The sequence below is a fragment of the Bos grunniens genome, chromosome 5, assembly GCF_055505025.1.
Source record: "Bos grunniens cultivar Pamir isolate PY7600 chromosome 5, Bosgru_T2T1.0, whole genome shotgun sequence".
NCBI lineage: Eukaryota > Metazoa > Chordata > Mammalia > Artiodactyla > Bovidae > Bos > Bos grunniens.
In genome coordinates, this window is record NC_141169.1 from 14963442 (window position 1) to 14981072 (window position 17631).

Below are 17631 nucleotides of genomic sequence, written 5' to 3' on the forward strand. Positions count from 1 at the left end.
TTTAAATAGCTCTTTTGGTGATCAAGATACTTTATTGATCTCCATTTACTACTGTCCAGACCACAGACTAAATCAGTTCTCTATTTTGGTCCATTATGATACCCACCAGTTTTTCCTAAACAGAACTTTTTAGGTGATAAAACTGATAACTCAAGGAAAAGGGCAACTGTGACATTTAACAAGGACAAAATAAATGGTTCAATTTAAGGCCAATATTACTTTGCAGAATATGAAATGCCATACCTTTAGTAGTCCCAAAAGGCCAACATTTTTCAAAATCTCTCTGAAATGCTAAGGGATATTTCATAAAAGACTACAATCTTCATAAAATATATTTTTCTAGTAAATAGTTTCTGGCTTCCCATTTAATACATATCTTCTCAAAGACTAAAATTCAGAAAACTGAAATCTTCTTCATTCAACCTACTTTCATTTTAAAGATATACTCATTCTTTTAAACATCTAAATAAACATGTATTTTCTTTTCTGCAAGACTGCATTATTTTCCACAACCTCCAAACCAATTAATCATTTCACTTCACTAATTGCTCTAAGTATTCTCATTTTCATGAAAGCAGAAACCACCACTGAAAGATTTTCTTTAAAACTCTGCATACAATAAGATAGTTACGATATTGTCATCAACATACAGTGGAATCTAACTATATCATCTCAGAGTTTTTTTGTAAATCTACAACTGCTCTTAAAAACACTTTTTGCTACCTTGTTTTATTAATTGAATGGAAGTGAAAGTCACTCAGTTGTGTCCAACTCTCTGCGACCTCATGGACTCTACAGTCCATGGAATTTTCCAGGCCAGAATACAGGAGTGAGTAGCCTTTCCGTTCTCCAGGGGATCTACCCAATGCAGGGATTGAACCCAGGTCTCTCACATTGCAGGCAGATGCTTTACCAGCTGAGCCACAAGGGAAGCCCAAGAATACTTGAATGGGTAGCCTATCCTTTCTCCAGCAGATCTTCCTGACCCAGGATTTGAACTGGGGTCTCCTGCATTGTAGGCAGATTCTTTACCAACTGAGCTATCAGGGAAGCCAATTGAATGGAAAATTCTGTAAATTCTACAGTGCTTCACAATTTTCAAAAGTTTAACACATGATTTCACATAATTTCATAATAACACTCCTTTTTAAATCTCTTACCCCTGTATAACCCATCCCCATCATCCCTCTTGTCTCCCTACTGGTAACCACTAATCGGTGTCTAAATCTGTGAGTCTGTTTCTGCTTTGTTATTTTCATTTGTTTTAACTCTTTAGATTCCACATATGAGTGATAGCATATAGTATATGTCTTTCTCAGTCTGACTCACTTCGATTGATATGGTAATCTCTGAGTCCATCCATGTTGCTGCAAATGGCATTATTTCACTCTTTCTTATGGCTGAGTAATATTCCATGTGTGTGTGCGTGCACGCATGTGCCTGTGTGTGTGTATAACATCTTTTTATTTATTCATCTCCTGCTGAGCACTAAGGTTACTTCCATGTCTTGGCTATCATAAATGAAACTACTATGAACATGAGGATGCATGCATCTTTTCAAAGTAGTGATTTTGTTTTGTTTTGTTTTTTTCCCAAATATAATCACAAGTGGAATTTCTGGGTCATATGGTAGTTGAATTTTTAATTTTTTGAGCAATCTCTATACTGTTTTCCATAGTGGCTGCGCCAATTTATATTCGCACCAACAGTGTATGAGGGTTCCTTTTTTCATATCCTCCTCAACATTTATTATCTGCACTCTTTTTGATGATAGCCTTTCTGAGAGCTATGAGATGATATCTCATGGAGGATTTGATTTGCATTTTCCTGATAATTAGTGATATTGAGCATCTTTTAATGTTCCTGTTGGGAAAATGTCTACTCAATTCTTCTGCCCATTTTAATTTTTTTTTTTTTATGTTGAGATGTATGAGCTGTTTATATATGAAAGAAGGCCTGCTTTGACTAGAATATTGTGCCTTTATGAATACTCTCCTTTTTATAGAAAAACTGAGAGGCAAAATGCAAAGTGAAATATTGCCTATTGTTCATAGCTGGTATATTTCTCTATTTAATTGAACTACTTTTAGAATAATGGTATGTGTTTTTCTATAATGAATCTTAGTCTGTCATTTTATTTTCCTTGGTACCACCTTAATTTTTTCTTCAGAGTGTATTGCAATGATCACAGTCCAAACGTGTTATGAATTATAGAAGAGGGAAAAACATCCTTTTATCTCTTCCACTTCTATATCTTAGAAGCACAAAGTGATTAAGCCAGTTCAGTGGCTTACGAAGCATCAGATTGAGCATTCATTCTGACTATCATTTCTTTCCTCTGGTTCTTACTACTCAATGCTGAGACAAGATAGGAAAGAGTTCATCTTATTTCTCCTCTGAAAATTTGAGACGAAATACTATATAAGGATGTAACTGTTAGTCACTCAGTCGTGTCCGACTCTTTGCAACCCCACAGACTAGTAGCCCACCAGGCTTCTCTGTAAACAAACCATGAATAAATGTCAGGGTATAAAATTAGCATGTAAAAAAATAAATAAAATAAATAAAATTAACATGAGATGAAGCGAACATCTTCCCTGAATGATTAATTAATATTCCAAAGCTTGAAATGTTCTAACTTTGTAATTAAAAATCTTTATGCTTCGCTCAGTGTATGATATTATACATAGGACTTAATCAAATGTGGATTTGTCTATAGCTGTCAAAATAAAACAATAGATATCCTACCCTAATAAAGAAAAGAAATGTGAAACTCATTCAGCATGCCATCCCAGAGTGGAAAACTGAAGTAATTACTGCTGTCTTCTCTAAATCTGACATGTGTAGAATTACAACTATGTAGGTAGCTTTTCAAATGAAAGTCAAAGGGAAATCAGGCTTCGCAGGTGGTCCAGTGGTAAAGAATCTGCCTGCCAATGCAAGAGACAAAGGAGATGAAAGGTTTATCCCTGGGTAGGAACGATTCCCTAGAGGAGGGCATGGCAATCCACTCCAGTATTCTTGCCGGGAAAATCCCACACACAGAGGAACCTGGTGGTCTGCATTTCTATGGGGTCACAAAAGGGTCAGACATGACTGAACACACAAAACACACAAAGGGAAATCGTGTTGCTAAAGAGTAAATACAAATATTTTAAAATCACATATTTTATGTGGTCCAAATACATCCTAAATTCTTTTTAACCATTGTTCTAAAACACTGTCAGTTTTCTAAACTTTTGATGCCAAATTATTTAGCTCACTTTGTTAAAGCATTAATAGAGATGTTAGAGTGATGTTTTTAGTTGTATAAATAAATACAATTTAAGGTTTATTATGATATTTCATGCACACAAAATGTGTTAATGGTCATCATGTTAATTAGTAAGGATATATAAATATGGCAGTTAAAATATATGGACCTTACAGAAAAAGACAAACTCTAAATCATACTGATGAAAAGAAATTAGAGGAAAAGTTCTATAGGTTCAATTTAAATATAACTCATTTGGTTTATTAATTTTTATATTTATTAACTTTCTAATAGTATTCTAACAATTTTTCTACAATGACTTTATTAAATAATGAAACTAATACCTTATAATATGGATGGTAATAATAATAACTTTCCTTCTGAGAGTGACTTCTATCCCTTAAGAATCACTGGATCATTATTGGCTTATGTTAGGTCACCTAATATTAATAATTGCAAGTCATATGAGCTGGATGTTATTATCTCAATTGTACTGATCTGAAGATACAGTCTTTTTAAGGTTCATTCATCTTCTCCATAATCCTATCATTTTTAAGTGGTAGTGCTAATATTCAGGGATAAATATTTGAATGTAAAGATTATGTCCTTTCATTAACCATATTCCCATTTTTTATTTAATTTAAAATACAATTATTAATTTTCATATATAAATTAATTAAATCAAAATTTAAATTTGCAGTTTAGGAAAAGTTTATGCAGATTTTATACATTTTATCCCATCAAATCCTCTGTGAAATAGTATTCTTTTATTCTCATCTAGTGAATAAACAAACTCAAATTTTTTGAAGTTACTAAATTTGCCCCAGTTCACAAAATTGAATCAAATAGCTATATCCCTGATCCTTTCTGTTACCAGTGTCATGTCTTTTGAGCTGATGCCTCCCTTTCCTAAGAATAAAAGAAATTTAATTTCTTCATTAATATATTAAAAATATTTTGAAACACGTGGATGTATTTGTTGTATGCAATTTGTAAAAGTTAATATGACTTTAAAAAATATTTTTGCATTCCATAATTTTGATATTTATGTGATGTTTGTTTTATATTTACTGGTAGCAAAAATGAGCATTTAGTAATTTAAACACAGTCAATCACTTTTGATATTTAAAATATAAGAAGGTATCTAACTCTCCAACAATGTAAAAGATTGAGATACTATAGATATAACTCAAAAAACTTACCAAAATTTGTTAATTTATGTAATTTTAATATGGAGTATCAACAGTGTTTTAATGGAATATCAACTTTGCAGCTTTTTAAAAAACTTTGAAATCACTTCACAGACAAAAGGCATCCATTTCCAAAGTGATTATTATAACCAATATCTATTCTGAAGTGTTGAAAGTTATTATGAGTGGTAGAATACATTATCCCTCTGGCCTTATTAATAAAAAAATATTATGAGTTTTTTGCATATATCAAATGTTACATATAAAAATTTGTGCTAATCATCTATTTGTTCATTTTAACCACATAATGAGATTCAGTTCAGTTCAGTTCAGTTGCTCAGTCGTGTCTGACTCTTTGCGACCCCATGAATCACAGCATGCCAGGCCTCCCTGTCCATCACCAACTCCCGGAGTTCACCCAGACTCACGTCCATCGAGTCAGTGATGCCATCCAGCCATCTCATCCTCTGTCATCCCCTTCTCCTCCTGCCCCCAATCCCTTCCAGCATCAGACTATTTTCCAATGAGTCAACTCTTCGCATGAGGTGGTCAAAGTATTGGAGTTTCAGCTTTAGCATCATTCCTTCTAAAGAAATCCCAGGGCTGATCTGCTTCAGAATAGACTGGTTGGATCTCCTTGCAGTCCAAGGGACTCTCAAGAGTCTTCTCCAACACCACAGTTCAAAAGCATCAATTCTTCAGCGCTCAGCCTTCTTCACAGTCCAACTCTCACATCCATACATGACCACAGGAAAAACCATAGCCTTGACTAGACGGACCTTTGTTGGCAAAGTAATGTCTCTGCTTTTCAATATGCTATCTAGGTTGGTCATAACTTTCCTTCCAAGGAGTAAGTGTCTTTTAATTTCATGGCTGCAGTCACCATCTGCAGTGATTTTGGAGCCCCCAAAAAATAAAGTCTGACACTGTTTCCACTGTTTCCCCATCTATTTCCCATGAAGTGATGGGACCCGATGCCATGATCTTTGTTTTCTGAATGTTGAACTTTAAGCCAACCTTTTCATTCTCCACTTTCACTTTCATCAAGAGGCTTTTTAGTTCCTCTTCACTTTCTGCCATAAGGGTGGTGTCATCTGCATATCTGAGGTTATTGATATTTCTCCCGGCAATCTTGATTCCAGCTTGTGTTTCTTCCAGCCCAGCATTTCTCATGATGTACTCTGCATAGAATTTAAATAAGCAGGGTGACAAAATCCAGCCTTGATGTACTCCTTTTCCTATTTGGAACCAGTCTGTTGTTGCATGTCCAGTTCTAACTGTTGCTTCCTGACCTGCATACAGATTTCTCAAGAGGCAGATCAGGTGGTCTGGTATTCCCATCTCTTTCAGAATTTTCCACAGTTTATTGTGAATAATGAGATTAGGAGATACTTATACAGTAAACCTGAGAACTGGGTTCAAAGAGTTTTAATTGGAGGAATAACAAGAAAAGTATTGAAGTAAAGAGCAATACAAATAGAAAAAAAAAAATAGACCTACTTCTCAACCCTTAACACTACGAAAGTAAATTCTTAAAACTCAACAGAATGAAGTGTAAGATTAATGAATCTCAGCATTATTTGTTAATAAGCAAAAGACTTGAGGCCTCATTATCCAGTAGATCATGAGACACTTTTCACATGATGGTGGTTTCATAGTTCCTAAGAGCCACAAAAGCAAGAAAGTCTTAGTAAGCAAGGACTTTAAAGTTCTTTGTTGAATCATGCTAATTTTTCCCCATTGGCCAAATCAACTCACAGTCACCTTGTTTATTGTCCCATGGCCAGGAACATAGTCAGTATAAGAAGAGACTACCAAGGATGTGGATATATAAAGGTAAATTATTGCAGCCATTTGCAACAATCTAGAGTTCAAATTTGGAGAAGGAAATGGCAACCCACTCCAGTATTCTTGCCTGGAGAATCCCAGGAATGGGGGACCCTGGTGGGCTGCCGTCTATGGGGTCGCACAGAGTCAGACATGACTGAAGCAACTTAGCAGTAGCAGCAGCAGAGTTCAAATTGATTTTTCTTATCTCAAGTTTGCACTCTGTTCACCACAGGACCTGCATCTGAAAAACACCAGAAAATATATCAATAGTCCCAACACTGTTGAGGCCAGACCTCTCAGGCCCCAAATGAAATCAAATGGCTTATTCTTTATCTTACTGGCATCTCCATACTGCTTGATGAAATGTTTCTTTATTCTCCCTATACTATTCTCTAACAAATCTCTAAATGTACTTCTGCTGCCAAGTCACTTCAGTCATGTCTGACTCTGTGCGACCCCATGTACTTCTAGGGTCAGTATTTTGCCTTCCCACTTCCGCTTCCTCTACTATATTAAGAAAGCGTTAGTTGCTCTGTCATGCCAGACTCTGCAACCCTATGGACTGTAGCCCGCCTGGCACCTCGGTCCATGGGATTCTGATTCTCCAGGCAAGAATTGGAGTGGATTACCATGCCCTTCTCCAAGGGATCTTCCTGACACAAGGATCTAACTCACGTCTCTTATGTCTCCTGCATTGGAACGCAAGTTCTTTGCCACTTAGTCAGTCAGTCTTGTCTGACTCCTTGCGACCCCATGGACTGCAGCATGCCAGGCTTCCCTGTCCATCACCACCTGCCAGAGCTTGCTCAAACTTATGTCCATCGAGTTGGTGATGCCATCTATACATCTAATCCTCTGTCATTCCCTTATCTTCCTGCCTTCAATCTTTCCAAGCATCAGGGTCTTTTTCAATGAGTCAGTTCTTCGCATCAGGTGGCCAAAGTATTGAAGCTTCAGCTTCAGCATCAGTCCTTCCAATGAATATTCAGAACTGATTTCCTTTAAGATTGACTGGTTTGATCTCCTTGCAGTCCAAGGGACTCTCAAGAGTCTTCTCCAACACCACAGTTCAAAAGCATCAGTTCTTTGGTGCTCAGCTTTCTTTATGGTATAATTTTCACATCCATACATGACTACTGGAAAAACCATAGCTTTGACTAGACATATCTTTGTTGGCTAAGTCTTTACCACTAGCGCCATCTTTAAAGTTGATCTTCCTAGCACAGAATCTTCCATACTTATTTTCCCAGCCTCAATCCTTATGACCCTCTCCCATTCCCATTCACTCAAGTTTATTCCTCAGAACTGCAAGTGGTAGTTTGACGACTGTTTTTTCAGGTAAGCTTTCCATGTGTTTTCATTGTATCCCTCTTCAGTTCAGTTCAGTCGCTCAGTCATGTCTGACTCTTTGCGACCCCATGAATCACAGCACGCCAGGCCTCCCTGTCCATCTCTTAGAACTCATCAAAACCATACTTAACTAAGTCATCAAAAGTCTACTTACTCTTTGGTCAAATTATTTAGTGTTGTTTGCTCCAATAAGCACCATGAATGCAAGGACCACATCTGAATGCCATTTTTTAGTAGTAATTTTCTCCATAAACATTATTGTTATAGATGTCTCAATGTCAGAACAGACATGAATATTCTTTCATCTCTTTTTCTTCCCACATATCTCCATCTCCAAATGATTTCCCATTTTCTATGCAAAACAGAACACCTTTTTTTAGAAATTCAGAGTTTTAAAGCTAGTAATATAAACTGGGTTCTGCTACGTCATTGTGTCCAAGTCATCTGTTCTGTATTGGTTAATATTATTTCTTTCAGATGACAGGAAATGCAATTCAAACTGGCTTAAACAACAACACAAAAAACTTTATTGCCTCATGTAACTGAAATGTCCAGCTGTAAATTTTCAGGTGCAGCTTGATCCAAAGCCTCAAATATTGTCAACAGGACTTATTTTCTCTACATGCCTTGGCTCTAAATATGCTCTACAGGCTTTGTTCTCAGGCCCCAGACTTTTAGGTTTGAGTCCAACAGGGAAGAGTCTCTGCTTCTCTTTCACTGGCCCCAGGAAGCATCACATTGTATCCCAATGGCTTTGTCTGGGTGTTCATCACTTAGCCATCACTATGTGCTGCAGAATGTTCTATTTTATTTGTTCAAACTTGATCCCCCACCTGTCTGTCCTAACCTTGAAATTAGAGATAGAATTCCCTGTGAAAAATTTGGATACTTTCTCAAAAGGAAATGACAGAACCATTTTATATAGCTACCAGATGAAGAATATGTGGGAAATTCACACAATATATGTATCTTCACTATGAATCACACAGCTATAAGGCATTTACAGAATCATACATGATCATATTTATATGAAAATGAGAAGAGGAAAGATATATGCATTTGAATGCAGAGTTCCAAAGTATAGCAAGGAGATATAAGAAAGCCTTCCTCAGTGATCAGTGCAAAGAAATAGAGGAAAACAATAGAATGGGAAGGACTAGAGATCTCTTAAAGAAAATAAAAGATACCAAGGGAATATTTCATGTGAAGATGAGCAAAATAAAGGAGAGAAATGATATGGACCTAATAGAAGCAGAAGATATGGCATTTGTTGGTATTAGTTTTCGAGTTTAAAGTTACAAAAGTTAATTTTTGAAGCACTAATTTTGCATTTAAAATGTCATTCCCTTGTGTTTGTACTCTCACTGTGTTAAAAACCACCCTATAGAATGAAACTCCTGCGATTTAAAAAAAAAAAAAAAAGAAGAAGAGATGGCAACAATACACAGAAGAACTACACAAAAAAGATCATCATGACAGATAACCACGATGGTGTGATCACTCACCTAGAGCCAGACATCCTGAAATGTGAAGTCAAGTGAGCCTTTGGAAGCATCACTACACACAAAGCTAGTGGAGGTGACGCGATTCCGGTTGAGCTATTTCAAATCCTAAGATATGATGCTGTAAAAGTGCTACACTCAATAGGCCAGCAAATTTGGAAAACTCAGCAGTGGCCACAGGACTGGAAAAGGTCAGTGCCATTCCAATCTCAAAGAAAGGCAATGCCAAAGAATGCTCAAACTACCGCACAATAGCACTCATCTCACATGCTAGCCAAGTAATGTTCAAAATTCTCCACGTCAGGCTTCAACAGTATGTGAACCATGAACTTCCAGATGTTCAAGCTGGATATAGAAAAAGCAGATGAATCAGAGATCAAATTGCCACCATCTGTTGAATCATAGAAAAGGCAAGAAAGTTCCAGAAAAGCATCGACTTCTGCTTTATTGAGTACACCAAAACCTTGACTTCATGTATCACAACAAACTGGAAAATTCTTAAAGAGGTGGGACTGTTAGTCCAACTTACCTGGCTCCTGAGAAATCTGTATGCAGGCCAGGAAGCAACAGTTAGAACTGGACATGGAACAACAGACTGGTTCCAAATCGGGAAAGGAGTATGTCAGGGCTGTATATTGTCACCCTAGTTATTTAACTTATGTGCAGAGTACATCATGTGAAATGCTGGGCTGGATGAAGCACAAACTGGAATCAAGATTGCCAGGAGGAATATCAATAACCGCAGATATACATATGCCATCACCCTTATAGCAGAAAGCGAAGAGGAATTAAACAGTCTCTTGATGAAAGTGAAAGAAGAGAGTGAAAAAGTTGGCTTAAAACTCAGCATTCAGAAAACTGAGATCATGGCCGTAGGTCCCATCACTTAATGACAAAAAGGTGGGGAAACAATGGAAACAGTGAGAGACTTTATTTTGGGGGGCTCCAAAATCACTGCAGATGCTGATTGCAGCCATGAAATTAAAAGATGCTTGCTCCTTGGAAGAAAAGCTATGACCAACCTAGACATATTAAAAAGCAGAGACATTAGTTTGCCAACCAACAAAGATCTGTCTTGTCAAAGCTATGGTTTTGCCAGTAGTCATGTATGGATGTGAGACTTGGACTATAAAGAAAGCTGAGTACTGAAGAATTGATGCTTTTGAACTGTGGTGTTGGAGAAGACTCCCGTGAGTCCCTTGGACTGCAAGAAGATCAAACCAGTCAATCCTAAAGAAAATCAGTCCTGAATATTCATTGGAAGGACTGATGCTGAAGCTGAAGCTCCAATACTTTGGCCATCTGATGAGAAAAACTGACTCACTGGAAAAGACGCCGATGCTTGGAAAGATTGAAGGCAGCAGAAGAAGGGGATGACATAGATGAGATGTTTGGATGGCATCACTACTCAATGGACATGAGTTTGAGCAAGCTCTGGGGGTTGGTGAATGGACAGGGAAGCCTGGCATGCTGCAGTCCATGGGGTCACAAGGAATTGGACATGACTGAGTGACTGAACTGAACTGATATTTACATCATTTACTCTTACCTTTTGGTTACATAAACATGAAAAATATTATGCAATGAAACTCCAGAAGATCAATTTCTCTAACTGAAGAACATTTAATAATCTTTATTAGATATACTTTTTTTTTTTCTCCAAAGAGTTGAAGATAAAATGCAAAGCATAGAATTACTGATTTTGTGTTTATCTTATATATTCACATAGATATGTCAAAGTTCATTGTATATGTTTCTGATTATCCCTTCGTTGAAAGATATTACATATTCAAATTTTCTCACTTCCAAAATTAGCAGAGTAAAGAAATAGCTAATTTTATGTTCTAAGAAATATGAGGAGGAGAGTGGGAGGGATACACTGCATGCACTAAAAATATTGTGGTAGGAATTCCAACCCAGAGGTCAATTCTTACACTATTTGGAAAAATAAATTGCAGAAGTAGGAAAAAAAACCTGTGGCTGGAGAAAGATTCTCAAAGGTATGGTAAGAGGAGCATATCAGTTGGTCTTGGTTCTACCACTTCCTATCTGACTTTGATGGGCTTCCCCAGTATAGTGGTAAAGAACATGCCTGCCAATTCAAGAGATGCAGGTTTGATCCCTGGGTTGGGAAGATCCTCTGGAGTAGAAAATGGAAACCCACTCCAGTATTCTTCCCTGGAAAATCCCATGGAAAGAGAAGCCTGGTGGGCTACAGTCGATGGGGTCTCAAAGAGTAAGATATAACTGAGCATGCACACGTGAATCTGACTTTGATAAATTACTGAATATCTCTGGGCTTCTGTTTTCTTGTCTGTGAAATGGGAATGATAAGATCCACCTCTCTTGTATTGGTAACAAATATATGTGGCAAAATAATACCGAAGGTAATCATTGCTCCAATTCCTGAGGTAAAGGCAGAAGAAATGATGATTAGAACAAAGAAAAAGTTAAAACAAATCATCTAGACACAAAAATAATGTCAATGTAAAATTATGAAATTTATGCTCTTATGCTTTCTTTCTCCAAATATTTTACTCAAGAAATGAAATCAACTCTTGTTCACAGATGTCACTCTCCCTACTTTACTTAATTCTGCCAGTATTTTTCTTTTCACTGTGTTGAAGTTATGTGTGCCTGACAACAGAATCTACTCCAAACACATGGATAAGTTTCCCACCTGAAAGTGCAGTAAATACCCAAATTACTCAAACAGTTATCTAAAGTCTTTATGTCCCATTTTTCAAATCATGTCTAAGACTGTTGGGTGTATTTGAACAGGTAAAAGGTTAAATAAAAGCAACAGCAAAATATCTGATCATCCCATCAACATAGATGAGAATGTCAGAATAATTATAAATTATTTTATGAATTAATACTTTCTCTTACCTCCCTTGAGACTATGTTCATGTTATTAATTATTAATTGGTTAACATATCAATAAGGATTTATTTGAGGGTACAATTCTCTAAGCTTTTTGAAAAATCAGTTGGATTTAAATTTGATGGTGCACCTTTCCTAGCAAATATACAGATGAAATTGGTAAGTCAAAAAAATATTTTATCACTGACTATTATGATTATTAAAGTACTGGAAAAATTATTTGACAACTCGTTTCTTTTTCATAAAGATATCTAATTTTCTCTTTGAAAGTAGAGTCTCTTTGCCTCATAACCACAAAGACTGAAAGAAATCTTGTTTTATCCCCAAGTCTTCAAACTAGGATGTATTTTTATGAATGTGGTTCTTAAAACTACACATGTATTTAACTTGGTTTTTGATTTCACAATCTAACCATTTAAGCCATGACTGATAAATACATAAAATATTGTTCATATAATCTAATGCCATTCTAGATTTTATGTATAGAAAAATATAGACCTTTTGCAGATCACACAGAAATAATACATTCACACATTGACATCAGTCCTCCATGTGCTCTTGTACAATGGCCTGTGCCCCCCACTACACCCCCCCACCCCACATACACATACAGCTTAAAGCTTTTCCTCCTCTAAAGTAAGGGAATAAGACTCAAAAGTTTCCATATTTTTTTGCCTCTTTTACTGTCTATTCAAACATTCTATCCTGCCACATCAGTGTTTCTCCTTTTTCCATTTCCATTTACTCCCAATAATTTTCTGTGTGAGATTTCTACATGCTTTAACATTGAATTTGAACATGATTTTTATAAATGGTACAATTATGAATATTATTTGTTTTATAGATTTGGTAATTAACTCTTGAAAATGTAGTTTGATAAATTGAGAGAATTAATATTTGATATAAAAACACAACTAATGATTTTGTCAGAAGTTCCTAGAAAGCATGACTGCAATGAATCATGAGGTACTCAATATTAAAGTTATTTTATGTTTCCAGTGAGAAAATATTACTTTGTATTATATTTACATACAATTTTAACCTCTTTTAAACACTCTTTAATGTATTTCTTTAATTCCAATTTTTCCAATTATACTATGGGACAAGGGCTAGAATCATACTTAGCTTTTTTGCTGTGGCATAGAAATGTCTGACTTACACTTGTTTGTTATTTAGTCGTTAAGTCATGTCCCACTCTCTTGTGACCTGCTGAACTGTAGCCCACCAGGCTCCTCTGTCCAGGAGATTTCTCAGGCAAGAATACTGGAATGGGGTGCCATTTCCTTCTCCAGGAGATCTTCCCAACTGAAGAATTGAACCCATGTCTTCTGCATTGGCAGGTGGACTCTTTACCACTGAGCCACCAGAGAAACCTCTGACATACACTAGGTACTTGCTAAATGTTGGTTGGTTAGTGAATAAATCTTTTAAAAATTAAAAACAAATAGAGCTTGCACTTTTAACATCCCATCTTATAATTTATAAATTTATAAAATGTATATAAATTTTATAAATTTATCACTTGGTGATAAAAGTTCTTCCTGACATAGAAATTGGGTTATTTCATACCCCTACTTATATGTAAAAAAGTTATCTCTTTATTCTAACATTCAGAATAATTACCAGATCATTTTAAATCTCCTTTTATCCAATCTTTATCCTCCACAATATTCTCCCCCACACTTCCTTGCCTCTCTATTTCTGCTGTTATTACCTTGGCTTACAATTTTATCCTCCTACTGATATCTCACAAAACTTCATGGTACAACTTATTATATCACTCAAAACTTCCAGCCAGCTCAAAACTGCAACCTTGAATAGTGAAAAAATCACACCATTATAAGATATTCTGACTATATTATGATCCAGAGACTAACTGAAGAGGAAATGGGCTTAAGAAATGTTCCTTCATTTTTGTTGTCTCAATTCTAATGAAGACATCTATAGTACCTTTTGTTCAAGCATCCATGGTTAGTAAACACTATGTTGCATCCCTCTGAAATTATGGACTATGGAAAGAGGGGAGCCAAAGTTCATAGCTGAGGCAGAGTTCTGATATGCAGTTACACTACTGCATAAATTCTGTTTGAAGATCTGATTCCTGATATATACACAGAACCAGTCAAGTAATGGACAAAATTATTCACAGCTTATCAACAACCTTCATAACTGAAGCCATAGATCCTGAATGGTAAAGGCTGTAACTAAGCTACACAAATCTTATGATTTGCTCATTTATGTGTTCTTAATCACAAGAATTTTCATCTTTTTACTTCACTATGGCTCTTTTTCTATTTTAAAAAATGTTTCCTTTTACATTATGTTGGGTCCTCTTTCACTGAAATGCTATCACAACTTTGCTTAATATGTAATACGAAGACATGACTTAAAATACCTTGAGAGTCACAGAATTAAGTGGTTAAGAGAATGTGTTTTGTAGTCATACAGACCTTGCCATAAATTTTGCAATGACACTTTCCTGCCAAGTGATCATGGATGAATTTCTTAACTGCTCTGAGTCCCAGTTTTCTCCACAGAAATCTGAGGATAGTAGATATACATACATGATAGCTTTGTTGCCAAAAGCTACTGAAAATTCTTGGTAAAAAATGGGGATTCAAAAAAAATAGGGATTCATCATCATGGGGAATACAGTCTGGTATCGTGGGCACTGGTCAAGGCTATGCTCCTAGCAGCATGACTAAAAAGATCACTCATCTGTTTTAATAACCAACACCATTAACTCTATATTGGCAATAAAATTAAACATTTTTAGTCTGATTCATACAGTTGGTGTGAAGATTAGAAAAGAGCAAAAGCTAATAGTTTAATCTGAATATTTTTTATTATTGCACAGTTATATTATTTTTAGTTATAAAAATTTGTTGATTCAGGTGCTGATAATTTTGATTTACTAGCCCCAAGAATCATGAGAAATAAACTTCTATTGTTTAAGCTAAGTGTAGGACACAAAATAGAAAAAGATGAGGTCTTTATATAGGGAGTTTTCACATGCCATTGTCTTAAATATGATGTGGCTTCAAACATGGAGGGATAAGTACAGGAATTAGTGCCCAGGAAATAATAAACAAAAATCCAATAATAAATGCTTACTTCTGGGAGTAATAGATGCATGAGTTAAAAAGGGAGCAAGATGATAATGACAGCATTATCTTGGAAACAGCTAGCTCATTTTAGGTGACCAATTCTCAGGAAATCATTTTATTCTATTTAATAATTAACATTCATGTTCTATATCTCCTCTAAAAGTTTCAAATATTATACACAATTCTAAAAACAATAGGTAGTTGTTGATTAAATATTATTTTCTAATTACTATGTCGATAAAGGACATAAATGGTATGGACCTAACAGAAGCAGAAGATATTCAGAAGAGATGGCAGGAATACACAGAAGAACTGTACAAAAAAGATCTTCACAACCCACATAATCACGATGGTGTGATCACTGACCTAGAGGCAGACATCCTAGAATGTGAAGTCAAGTGGGCTTTAGAAAGCATCACTATGAACAAAGCTAGTGGACGTGATGGAATTCCAATTGAGCTATTTCAAATCCTGAAAGATGATGCTGTGAAAGTGCTGCACTCAATATGCCAACAAATTTGGAAAACTCAGCAGTGGCCACAGGACTGGAAAAGGTCAGTTTTCATTCCAATCGCAAAGAAAGGCAATGCCAAAGAATGCTCAAACTACTGCACAATTCCACTCATCTCACACGCTAGTAAAGTAATGCTCAAAATTCTCCAAGCCAGGCTTCAGCAATATGTGAACCGTGAATTCCTGATGTTCAAGCTGGTTTTAGAAAAGGCAGAGGAACCAGAGACCAAATTGCCAACATCCACTAGATCATGGGAAAAGCAAGAGAGTTCCAGAAAAATATCTATTTCTGCTTTATTGACTATGCCAAATCCTTTGACTATGTGGATCACAATAAACTGTGGAAAATTCTGAAAGAGATGGGAATACCAGACCACCTGATCTGCCTCTTGAGAAATTTGTATGCAGGTCAGGAAGCAACAGTTAGAACTGGATATGGAACAACAGGCTGGTTCCAAATAGGAAAAGGAGTACGTCAAGGCTGTATATTGCCACCCTGCTTATTTAACTTCTATGCAGAGTACATCATGAGAAACGCTGGACTGGAAGAAACACAAGCTGGAATCAAGATTGCCAGGAGAAATATCAATAACCTCAGATATGCAGATGACACCACCCTTATGGCAGAAAGTGAAGAGGAACTAAAAAGCCTCTTGATAAAAGTGAAAGTGGAGAGTGAAAAAGTTGGCTTAAACCTCAACATTCAGAAAACGAAGATCATGGCATCTGGTCCCATCACTTCATAGCAAATAGATGGGGAAACAGTGGAAACAGTGTCAGACTTTATTTTTTGGGGCTCCAAAATCACTGCAGATGGTGATTGCAGCCATGAAATTAAAAGACACTTACTCCTTAGAAGGAAAGTTATGACCAAACTAGATAGCATATTCAAAAGCAGAGACATTACTTTGCCAACAAAGGTTCATCTAGTCAAGGCTATGGTTTTTCCTGTGGTCATGTATGGATGTGAGAGTTGGACTCTGAAGAAGGCTGAGTGCTGAAGAATTGATGCTTTTGAACTGTGGTGTTGGAGAAGACTCTTGAGAGTCCCTTGGACTGCAAGGAGATCCAACGAGTCCATTCTGAAGGAGATCAGCCCTGGGATTTCTTTAGAAGGAATGATGCTAAAGCTGAAACTCCAATACTTTGGCCACCTTATGCGAAGAGTTGACTCATTGGAAAAGACTCTGATGCTAGGAGGGATTGGGGGCAGGAGGAGAAGGGGACGACAGAGGATGAGATGGCTGGATGGCATCACTGACTCGATGGACGTGAGTCTGGATGAACTCCGGGAGTTGGTGATGGACAGGGAGGCCTGGCGTTCTGTGATTCATGGAGTCACAAAGAGTCGGACACGACTGAGCCACTGAACTGAACTTAATTACTATGTCAATGTGAAATATATGAGATATTTTATATTTGAAGGGAAAATAAATATAAATCTTGATATCAAGGAATATTTTTCCTTGGAAGTCTCTACCTTCAAATACAAGCTTACAGAAGATCTTAAATATTAGTCTGAGTGATATCCCTGCTATGTGATAAAATCTGCAAAACTGTCACTCTCCTCTTCTTTCAACTTATATCTGAAACTGAATTTTCTGACTATTCATCACCATGAATTTATTCCTGTAACTGGATTTTGTCATATTTTTATTCCCATGCTCACTATTAGTTATTGTTGTGTTTTTTTTTTTTTAATTTAAACACAGTCACATAATAATTACCTGAGAAGAAAGGTAACTAAATGATATGATGCCCTTTTTTTGCCACAAGTTATGCATTGATTTTGGTTTAGATGTAAAACTTGGCACATACAGGCAAACAAAGAACAAAGAAGCATGTTGTTGGAATGAGTTTTACATTGGCCTCTAAGGATGGTCTTTGAGGCATAAGCTTATAGAAAGCTTTCTTACTGAGAGTTTTATGCATTCCCTCCTGCTGTTTTATCCCCTCCACTTGCTTATACACTAGAATCATTGTGGATTTCTATTTACAGAAAT